Here is an 11,937-nt window from a genome sequence, read left to right on the forward strand (position 1 = left end):
TAGATGAAACATATAATATACATATTTTCAAGTGCATGCAAAACATTTTGCAGGACAGACTGTACTATAGGTCATAGTAACAGTCTCAAAAAATTTTTAAAATATTTAAATAATTCAAAATACACTCATCACAACAGAATTAAATTAACAACCAGCAGAAAGGAATATTAGAAATTCTCAAATATCTCTAAATTAAACATCTTAAAATAATACGTGGGTCCAAGAAATCACAATGGAAATATGAAAAGTTTTTGGACTGAAAACAAAATCTACAATATGTCGACATTTAATTGATGCAGCTAACAGCAGGGTCACCTAGCCCTTGTCACGTCACTCTGGAGAAACTGGAATGTGGTGGGAGTGGGATGGGGTCTGTGTTCGAAAATTTTGAAACTATGCCTATCACCACTGTGGGTAAAAAACTATCTTTTGCCTCTGACCCAGGAGTCTTGTACTGTCTTCAAAGATGGATGATACTGTGGCAGGCTAATTTGTTAGTTAGGAGTAAAATCTTAAGCCTTGATGAAGAACTACAAAGCAAAATCTAGAGATAAATCAAGTATATTTTGTAAGTTAATGCTTGACAAAAGGGGGATTATAATTCAGTGGAAAATTGTGACCAATTCAGTAAATCGTATTGGAAGAACTGGCTTTCCATTTGGAAGAAAATTAAAGCCAACCTACTCTTCCACCACATACACAAACTTCACCATATACATAAATTAATTTCAGAGGAGGAAAATACTTCAGGGTAAAACATAAAACAATAAAATTTCCGCACAATGAACAGCGAGCTTCTTTACCACGGATAGAAACCCAGTTGCTATAAAAGAAAAACTCGAGCTATAATTATGTTTTTATCCTAAGACTTAAGATACTATAACCTGACAGATGAACCAATCAGAAAACACCCCAAGGCAAGCAAAAGAGATCAATATCTATAATATAATATACTGTGATGGAATATGCCATGAGCTCACACGAACACCAATTTACTGCAGAAAAAATTACATTGAGAATATGGCCTACCAACTCAGCTCACCCAAAGGACAAAGACTAGATCAGAAACCGATGCCCAATTAGGGTTGCCACAACACAAGAGAAACTTCTTTCCTGTGAGATGCCATCTTATTCCCAGAGACAAAAATTTAACCTCTCTTACCGTCTCTCGCAGGGAGACCAACCGAGACGACGAGGGAGGGCTGCTCTTCGGGAAACCGCAGCTCCCGCTCCTGGCCTGGGTTTTCTGGCGCCCGCGGAAGCGGAAGGGCCTGTGGGGAGGCCAAACGCCCTGCCAACAGCAGCTGAGGGGCCGCAGGGAGTCCTCGCTGACCGCGGCTTCCCAGCTCCTGAAGCCCTGGAGTTTGAGGTCGCTGAGGGAGACAGCGAAGCGTCTGAAGGAATTCTCTTGCAAGTCGCCCCCAGAGCTAAAAAGCTCTTAGTGGACACAGCTGCCTTCGCAGAAGGTGAAGACGTCGAGGAGCGTGGCCACGCTGGCCCTGCTCCTTCAGGCTGTGCGCGGAGGAAAACAAATGCAGACGTGGCTGTTCACCCTGGCAGCGGGAGCTGGAGGTGCGCGCCCCCGGGCCGGCGCCTTCACCACGGTCGTGAGAAAGCAAGGCCCGGCGCTCCACCACAGAGCGAGTCGCGCATGCGCCATCAGAGGCGCGAGGCCCCTGTGGCCTCGCTAGAGTGGCGGCAGCGGCCGCGGATCCGCGGTATCGCGACAACCAAGGGGCACCTGGGCTGCTCCTGCTTCCCCGGAAACCGCAGAAGCCCCAGGGTGAAGAGACGCGAGTGAAGCCTGCAACGCGCAAACATTGGCCGAGACTGACCGTGAGGGTGCAGATCCCACTCTGAGGGGGCGTCTTCGGAATTGCCTTCGGAACTCCCGCTTCCTCAGACCTCACACGGGGAGTTCTGAAGATGGCCTGGCGGGCGCCGCCCGAGTCCCTGAGTGGCGAGCGGCCTGAGCCCACCTTGGCCTTCCCACGAGTATCAGGATGACGCTGGAGAGACAAGGAATTGTATGAAGTGACACAAAGGTGGGTGTGAAAGAAGTTGAATATTTGAGGATTGCGGTTAGCCTCGGTGTAGTGAAGGCAGTGCTGTGTGCTGAGTCCGACACTTGTGTACTGAGTAGAACGCAGTTTGTTTCCCGAAAGCAGATACCCTCGCTTCGTTCCTTTCTCCTACCTCTATCCAGTGACATTCATCCCACCGTTCAGTGACATACTTGCTGCCCAATCACCAAAAGGAATCAGGAAGACACGGTTGTTTCCGTTTGGGATTAACGGAGGAACGGGTCTAGAGAGCTCCATGCGTGTTTGCACGGGGTTATTGAGATAGTGGCCGTGCGATTCTGGGCCAGCACTCGGAAAGTGCTTAAGAAATGCATGTTTCTGTCTGTAGGAAGAATGCTCTCTCTTCTGAGCAGGAAGGAGGAGTGCTTGCAATAGATGTTGGAGGCGGAGAGGGTTGTGGGGCGGGGAGAGCATGGTTCTTATGAGATGACCAGCTTTGTCTGGACTACCGTAAGGTGGAGGAAAAGCCCAAGCGCACTCAGCTGGGTGGAAGGAGTGGCTCTTCTGTGCTTTGGCCTGATTTCACTGCTGTGACACCACACGTTCCTGTGTAGGATACAAATGGTCGTGAGGAAACCGACTGTTTTTTTAAAGGTTACAACTGAATTGTTGTCTATGCATTACTCCCCACCCCACCCCGGAGAGGCATCTATAGAACCACAGAAACCTCAGTCTCATGGGTGTGGGTGTCATGTTCATCTCCTTTTAAATGAGTATATCGTTGCCCCAGAAGAGAACACTTACGTTATATAAAATTCTTTGTCAGGGCTGGCAGTATGCAGGGTAAGCCACCGCTTGTGATGCCAGAATCCCATATCCCACCTCCCATGCAAAAGTCCTGGGTGCTCGGCTTTCGATCCAGCTCCTTGCTGAATGTGTCTGGGAAGGCAGCAGGTGATGGCCAAGTACTTGGGCCCTTACCTCCCGTATAGGAGACCGGGATGGAGTTCTTGGCTCCAGGCTTTGGCATGGCTCAGACCTGCAGTTGTGGCCATCTGGAGAGTAACCCGGCAGATGAAAATCTGTGCATGTGTGTGTCTGTCACTCTGTCTCAAATAAATATGGGTTTTTAAAATTCTTTTTCTAATATATTGGAGCTCTACAAAGTGCTGAAAGGAAAAATAAAATATTGGTTAGAGCAACTTCACATGCTAATGGTGATATAACTGTGCTTAGTTAAATTTAATTTCCTACTTTAAAAATGTTCATATATGAAAGCTGACCAAAAATACATATAAGGCTAGCTGTTCATGTGATGACAGACTCAGTTCTCTATCATGTGCTTCCACATGTAGTCCCTGTTTTCCGTCTACCAACTTCCCCTAAAAAAGCAAATAAAAATATAGAATAGTCTCATTTTTAGTTCTTAAAATTATTAGGGAATTATTTTATATGGTATTTTATATGGTTTTTATATGGTATTTCAGTTTAAGCTGCTTTTTTCTAGGAGTCTACCTTTGTATGTGTGCCTCAACGTACTTTTTCTAACCCAATAATAGATAAATTTAATCTGTATTTTTTATTTCACTTGTTACGCTTATCTTTAATTCAGAATGAATTTTCATTTTGTTTCTATATTTTAACTCATTTAATCTACTGAACTTTGGGACAAAAAGAATATTTTAATTGATCTCAGATTTATTTGGGGATATTGTATGAATTTACTTTTTACATATTAATTAAGTATGAATGGTATAGTTTTGAATATGAGACTTTTATTAAATAATATATTTTAATTAACATTACAGTCGAAGGCTTAATGCCCAACTAAATAAAGAGATCAACAAGTAAAAAGCAAAAGACACTAGTTCAGTGGTGATACAGACAAGGGCCATAAACAATAATCAAATGGAAAGATGATAACTTCACTCATATACAATAAATTTTAAAATAATTCCTGCTCATTAAAACCATAGTAGTATAACATTCTTAACCATTTATGACAAATACATAAAACAAAGTTTGACAGAAATGTATTTGTATCAATACATACAGGCATTTCTTTTTTCTTTTGTTGTTCTTTTTTGATTTTTTTTCCTTTTAATCTTAGCTCCCTCATATAAGGGAAAACATGCAGAATTTGTCTTTCTGGGTCAAGCTTATTACATTGAACATGATGCCCTTCAGTTGCATCCATGAAATGGGGATCTAATTTTATTTTTTGCAGAGATTTTCCAGTTGGCTCAGTTGCAGAAACCACTATTTCCCATTCTTGATTTGTGGTACTGTTTTGTAGAATATTAAATTTCTATGTATTTTTTTGTGTCTTGGACCTGTTTCTGAGACACTTTCTAATTTTTTTACAGGCAGTCAGTAGGTATAGCTTTAATTTATTGTTAATATTTGGTAGTACAAGTCATTCCTGGTTCTTTTTTTTTTTTTTTTTGACAGGCAGAGTGGACAGTGAGAGAGAGAGACAGAGAGAAAGGTCTTCCTTTTGCCGTTGGTTCACCCTCCAATGGCCGCCGCGGTTGGTGTGCTGCGGCCGGCGCACCACGCTGTTCCGATGGCAGGAGCCAGGTGCTTATCCTGGTCTCCCATGGGGTGCAGGGCCCAAGTACCTGGGCCATCCTCCACTGCACTCCCTGGCCATGGCAGAGAGCTGGCCTGGAAGAGGGGCAACCGGGACAGGATCGGTGCCCCGACCGGGACTAGAACCCGGTGTGCCGGCGCCGCAAGGCGGAGGATTAGTCTGGTGAGCCGCGGCGCCGGCCATTCCTGGTTCTTTTAAATGCTGTGGAATGTAACCTAGAGAAAAGTTTATTAAACTGACACACAATTTCACAGGTAAAACAATTATGTAGCCATGAACCAGATGCAGGGAAACTACTGCTAGCACTCCAGAAACTCCCTGTGTGTCCCCTCTGGACACTCCTGTCTCTCAGAGGTAGCTACCATCCTCACTTTATTGTAGATTTCCCCTTTCCCCATTAAAATTATTTTAGTTATGTATGCAATAGTATAGTTTGTTTTGGTCACTTCTGTAAAGTGGAATTTTTCTAAAATACATATTTGTGTATATATACACATATTTATATACAATATTTCATACAATAATTTTATAAATATGTATTATATAAGTATATATTCATATATGTAAATATACATACTTATATATTTATATATATTGTACTCATATACTTGTGTAGAAATGTGGCTTGTTACAACTATTTTTTTAAAAGATTTATTTATTTATTTGAAAGAGTTACACACAGAGAGAGAGGTCTTCCATCTGATGGTTTACTCCCCAATTGACCGCAGCAGCCAGAACTGCGCCGATCTGAAGCCAGGAGCTTCTTTTGTGTCTTCCAAGCGGGTGCAGGAACCCAAGGACTTAGGCCATCTTCTACTGCTTTCCCAGGCCATAGCAGAGAGCTGGATCGGAAAAGGAGCAGCCAGGACTAGAACTGGTGCCCATATGGAATGCCGGTGCTTCAGGCCAGGGCGTTAACCCGCTGAGCCACAGTGCCAGCCCCTTGTTACAGCTATTTAGGGAAGTAACATACCAAAACTAAGGTTAGTATACATGTGTACAAGAATGTTAATTGCATCTTCATATTGGCCATTTAGTGATAGAACAAAGTACTCAGTTGCATTTTAAGCATTGCTACTCAGTGTGGTCCATGGATCAGTACCATCAATATTAGCTGGCAGTTTGTTAGAAATGAATCAGCTCAAGTCTACTGAAGAATCTGCATTTAACCTAGATTTCCTGGCTGCTTCATATGCACACTTACAGCTGAAAGGCAAAGTTCTAAGCTAAATCTATCATGGAAAATTACAGACTATGTCTGGGCATAGTTATCTGAACTAGGGTGAGCCATCAGAAATTGGTTTTCCAGTGGCAGCTTGGAGAACAATCCTTTGTGAATGGAATTTGAAGGAGTTGGGTATACCAGAGAAACACAGTAAAAAGGATTTAGGTAGGAGGGCCTAGCATCTACTTGCTACAACTTGCCTAGCCTTGCAATTTCTAGCTGAGCGCTAAGGAAAGGGATTTCAAGCCAAAGCTAAAGGTCTGCTTCTCAAGAACCTGGGAAACATCGGTTTACAAGCAGTACGGCCTTGGTTCCAAGTGGCCAAATCCTGCGGAATGGAGAAAGATATTCAGTTTTCACACTTTAGCGTTGAACACAGTATGATGATGGTAAGCAGGTGACTGCAAGAAAAAAATTGTACTTTGGCACCTTGAGAGCAATCATAGGGAAGTGAGGAAGCATATCCCACACAAGTGCTCCAAAGGACTACTGGTGCCATAGCTGTCCTGAAGCACCATGAGCAATGTCAGGAAGCCATCAGCAAGAATATGGGGATGGGGTAGTCAGGAAGAACAGAATGAGGTCTTCATGGAAGAGAGAAAGCCGTAGTCCTATCTAGACATCCCTTGGCCCTTGGTAAAGTAATGGGGATATTGAGTCACTCAAGAAAGGATGGTTTCTTTTTAAGTGGTCCCCCTTGTACCCTTAAGCTACCTCATATACACTTGCATGGCTTGGAGATGTGCAAATTATATTATGCAACATTTCTGTGTTTTTTCTTCTAAAATAACATCTAACATCTAATTCTGTGTTTTTTTCTTCTAAAATAACATCTAACATTCTAAAATAATGGTTAGGCCATTATTTCTTTGGACTTCCAAGTTTCTGGGACCAAAGAGTTGCTATATATTCAACTTATTTGTACGTTTGAAAGCACAAATGTAGTAGCTTAATTTATACTTTGCTAGTGGTAATATTTATAGTTAATGAGAGAATCAGCTTTCATTTTTTAAAGTTTATTTTCCTAGACAGCCAAAAAATATTGCTATATGTTATTGAGACTTTAGACTACATTTTTTTTTTCTTTTTGGTGAGCAATGAAAGTGTGCTGATTCTTTATGGAGCAGATTTTTAAAAACGTTTTAATTTAATTTAATGATTATATAATCATCTTCCCACGAAAAAAGACCAATAAGCACTATATTTTTTCCTAGGCCCTGAACTAAACTTCTGCAATTAAATGGGGGAGAGGCAGGTCAAAAGCATCTATTCACTTATAAGTAAAATAAATTGAACCTTGACTTATTAGGAAATTCAATTTGTGAATCGAAAGATTACTTTCTTCACATAATGGCTTGGCATTTATCATCCTTGCATAAATCTGCTCCTTTAAACCCTTTGCATTTAAGCGTTGGCTGTTCTCATTATATTTAGGGAAATTGTCCTCAATTATGTGACCCTAGACAAGGCCTAAGGCTCTTTACAAATCCGTTTCTAATGTGTTGATCTTTATGCTCACCTAAAGGACTCTTATAGCTAAGCCTGAATAGAATTTCACAATGGTAGAGAATTATTTCCATCATTGTAAGCACTGAATGAAGAGTCAAGCAAAACAGAATTTTCATGCTATTTAAAATTGTCACAGAGGAGATAACAACACAAGATTTTCCAGATCTCAAATATCAGTCCACTTTCTCCTGTCACAAAAGGCTTATTGTGTAGTGTGTAGCATGTTTTTTAACACTCATTCAACAAAATTTTTTTTAAGAGCTACTGGGTGCTAAGAACTGACACATGTACAGTGGTTAGAACATGAACAAGACATGTAGAGTTGTTGATTATATCTGACTCAATGTCACTTTTAGCTGACTCCAATTCTGTTTCTAGATTCCAGAAGGAGATAGTGGCATTATGCTAAAGTTTTTAAGCCATAAGACATGTTATTAGATGTTATAACATCAACAACATGCTAGCAAGAAGGATGATATACAGAATGAAGTACAGTATTCACAAGAAATTATGTGCCATTCTTCCTTAGCTTCTACTTTTTCTTAGGCACCCACTTCAGGACAAAAGAAAATTGAGAGAAGTATTTCCATAGATCTTTACTGATTCAATACTAAATCAAAAGTCTCAACTTGTGGGCATAGATGTTATGTCCAAAGGCAGAAAACAGTGAAATTGGGAGAAGCAGCTCTGTTGGACATTGTTAAAAAGCCTTTTCTTATGTACATTTCCTTTTCCTTTCAATGAAAAACAAAATTCTCAATTCAAGGGAAGGTACTCCTATTAAAAAATTAGACATGGGCTTAAATAAGTATACTTGTTGAGTATGTGCTTTATAGTAATGTTTGTCAGAGTAGAAATTACTAGCACCCTTGATGTCTAATAGGAGTTCAGATTTGTAAATTCTGTGCAACTGTATTGTGAAGTTTAGAATCATAATTGTGCTATATTTATATTGTTGTTGATTCATTTTTTAAATTACCTTGTTTTTTTTATATCATTCCTTTATTAGTACATTCCCGTATTGACTTGAGTTTGGCTATTTGATGTGGTGTATAGGACAGTAGCAAGTTTGAGGGTCACATAGACTTGCCAAAACTCCTGTATGCTTCTGTATCAACTCTTGTATCCCTAACTCTAGATGATGAGCTAGACTGATTTAGAGATGTGGGGGATATATGGAGAAAAGCCAAGTGTTCCAATTGAGGCCATCTTAGGCCAGCTAGCTCCTAGCCCACTTGCCAAAAGATGCATGGGAAAAAAAATTAAAGATCATCCTATATTTGAAGAACTATGGATAACCTACAAACTCATAAGAACGGATAAATAGCTTTTGTATAAAGTCATTAACTTTTGGATTTTTTAATACAATATTCTGCTGTTGATAGATAATTGAAATATACTAACATGTAATAATCTCCTAAATGTATCATTGGGTCATAAAAGCAAGCCACAGAACACTGTTTATAGAATAATTAGATTATGTGACAAATATGCCTGATTGAATATATAGAAAAAAAGATCTAGTCTAGAAGAAGCAATATTTACATTGAAGTTTTAATTTGAATTTCCTCTAGCTCATTATTTTAAATACCTTTTCAAGTGCCTATCTTCTATATTTTTTATATAATTTGGGTCGTTTTTCCTGTTTGCTTTGTCTTACTGAATTTTTATATTTCTTTATGTACTCTCAGACTTGTTATTTGTAAATACATTTTCTCAGATATTTTCATTATGGTAACAGCATTTTAAAGTTTTATTCATTCATTAATTAATTAGAAAGGGAGATTGATAGAGAGAGGGGAGAGAGACACAGAGAGTTATCTTCTAGGTCACTCTCCAAATGCCCACAACAATTGATGTTGTAGACAGTAACTCCATCCTGTCTCCCACATTGGTGGCAGGAACCCAAGTACTTAATTTGCTGCCTTCAGAAACAGAGCAGCTGGGACTCCAGCTGTGCACTCCAAAGGGGGATGCAGGCATCCCAACCAACAGCTTAACCTGCTGCATCACAATGCCCACTCCAACAGTATTTTTCAAAAGCAAACATTTTTAAATTTGTTAAAGTTCAGGTTATCAGTTTGTTGTTCCTGGATCATGTGTTTGACATTGTAACCAAGAAATCTTTACCCAATCAAGATCACGAAGTGTGTCTGTTATACTTTCTTCTCTAAGTTTTACCTTTTGGAGAGTGATATTTGGTTTGATGATCCATTTTGAGTTAATTTTTGTAGGTGGAATCAAGTGTTGATTGGATATGAATAGGTAATTTTTCAAAAAGACTATCCTTTCACCATTGAGATGCCTTTGTATCTTTGTAGAACGTCATCTGTCCATGCATGTATGATTCTGTTACTTGAGTTAATATTATATTAACTTGTCTAATTTTGATTTTTTTTTGTCCTACAAGCAATACTTTATTCTGAACAAACTAATCACCATCTGTATCTTCAAACGTATGTCCCATTATACCCATGCCAACCTTTCTGATCCAATAAAACTAAACTATTTATTTCCCAAAAAGGTCATAATTCCAAAGATTTTAACTAAGCAGGATACCTTTCCACTCACATAAATCATAGCACTATTCAAATTCTACCACTATCTCGAGACCTAATCCGGTCATCTTCAGCAATGATAACTTTTTTTAGAATCTATTAATCTTATGAGTATGCTTTGTATTTGTACTTCATTTATTCAATCAAGTATAATGATTACTCCATGAAAACAGAGATCATACCTGCTGCTTCTCATTATTTTATCATAAGAACATAAGAGGGCTGGTGCTGTGGTGCAGTGGGTTAAAGCCCTGGCCTGAAGTGCCGGCATCCCTTATGGGCACCAGTTCTAGTCCTGGCTGCTCCTTTTCCGATCCAGCTTTTTGCTATGGCCTGGGATAGCAGTAGAAGATGGCCTAAGTCCTTGGGCCCCTGCACCCGCATGAGAGATCTGGAGGAAGCTCCTGGCTCCTGGCTATGGATAGGCGCAGCTCCAGCCATTGTGGCCATCTGGGGGGTGAACCAGAAGATGGAAGACCTCTCTCTGTCTCTGCCTATTTCTGTAACTCTTTCAAATAAATAAAATAAATCTTAAAAAAAAGAACATAAGGTAAGACATGGCAAATAATAAGTGATCAATAAATATTTGCCTCAAAAATATAACCTTTTTGAATTTCTAAGGCATAATACTATAGATGAAATAATGTCAGTTGTCTGTGATAATAATTAGTAATAAAATTAATAATAGAAGAAAAATGAACATATTAACATAGCAAAAGAAAAGCATAAGTTTGGCAAGGAAATTCAGGGACTGCTTTCTTTCTGACAACATATACTTTTTATTTTACCTCGTTAAGATTGTAATAAATTGGTATTGAATTAAACCCTGTTTCATACCAGGTAATATTATATAATTTGTACATACAGTTGAACAAAACATTTAAACTCTCTTCTGTTTATATTTTGCTCTTTATATCTGGAGTTATGGGACCTAAACTATTAAAAAAATCCCCAGGAAACTAACTGATCTCAAATCCACAGTTTGTGCTTCCTATTGAGTCAGATTAATATCAATCTACAGAGTGCTGACTGTAGGACAGTAATGTTTAGGACTGGGGGATAGAAGAGAAATAAGAATGATATTGTCCTTGAGAAAATTTTATTTGTACCATAGATCTAGAAACCTAAGTAGATGAGTCCAATACACTATGCTAAAATACAATGAGATAGAAAGCACAACTTTAAAGACTTGGTATCTCCAGAGTAGGCAAAAGTCTTATGGATAGATTTCAAATGATCTTGATTTTAAAAATGTGCTACTCTGCCAATGTAAACCCAATATCACAATGTATAAACTACAAGGTAAGTGAATTAGAAATAAAATTAGAGACAAAAAATTCATGCAGTTCTTTTGTTACAATCCTGCAGAGTACTGTCTCTTCACAGTGTAAATGGCCCATGCCATTTACATTTTTCTCTATCTACGAGATAGAGAAAAAAACTTTTCATATTGCCCTAATTAGATTTTATAGAAAATCAAGATTGTAAGTTAAAAATAAATGTTATATGGAGGGTAGGCATTTAGAGTAGCAGTAAAGACAAAGCTTATAATGCCTGCATCCCATAACCCATTTTAGAGTGCCTGAATTTCAGTCCCAGTTCTGCTTCCAATCCCTGCTTCTTGCTATTTGCACCTGGAGAGACAGCAGGTGATGGCTCAAGTATTTGGATCCCTACCATGCAAGTGTTAGATCAGGTTGAGTTCTGTGCTCCTGGCTTCACCCTGACCAAACCCCAATGGTGCAGGCTTTTCGAGAGTGAACCAGTGATTAAAAGGTATCTTTTAAGGTATCATTCTTGAAAGTTTCATAGTCTAGGGAACCAGAATCGAATTTCAAAATGAGCTAAGGAGAGACTGTAATTTTGAGTACTTTTCCACGATTTCTCTACCTGGTGTGAGACTGTCATATTGTGTTAACTGAATTTGAAGAGAAAGAACCTCAGGGGTAAACGTATCAAGACACAGGTGGAAGCTAAGAGGCTTCCTGTGACTTTCTAGTTATGCCACACTTTGTATTATTTGAGTCA

This window comes from Lepus europaeus, chromosome 14 (genome assembly GCF_033115175.1).
Source record: "Lepus europaeus isolate LE1 chromosome 14, mLepTim1.pri, whole genome shotgun sequence".
Lineage (NCBI taxonomy): Eukaryota > Metazoa > Chordata > Mammalia > Lagomorpha > Leporidae > Lepus > Lepus europaeus.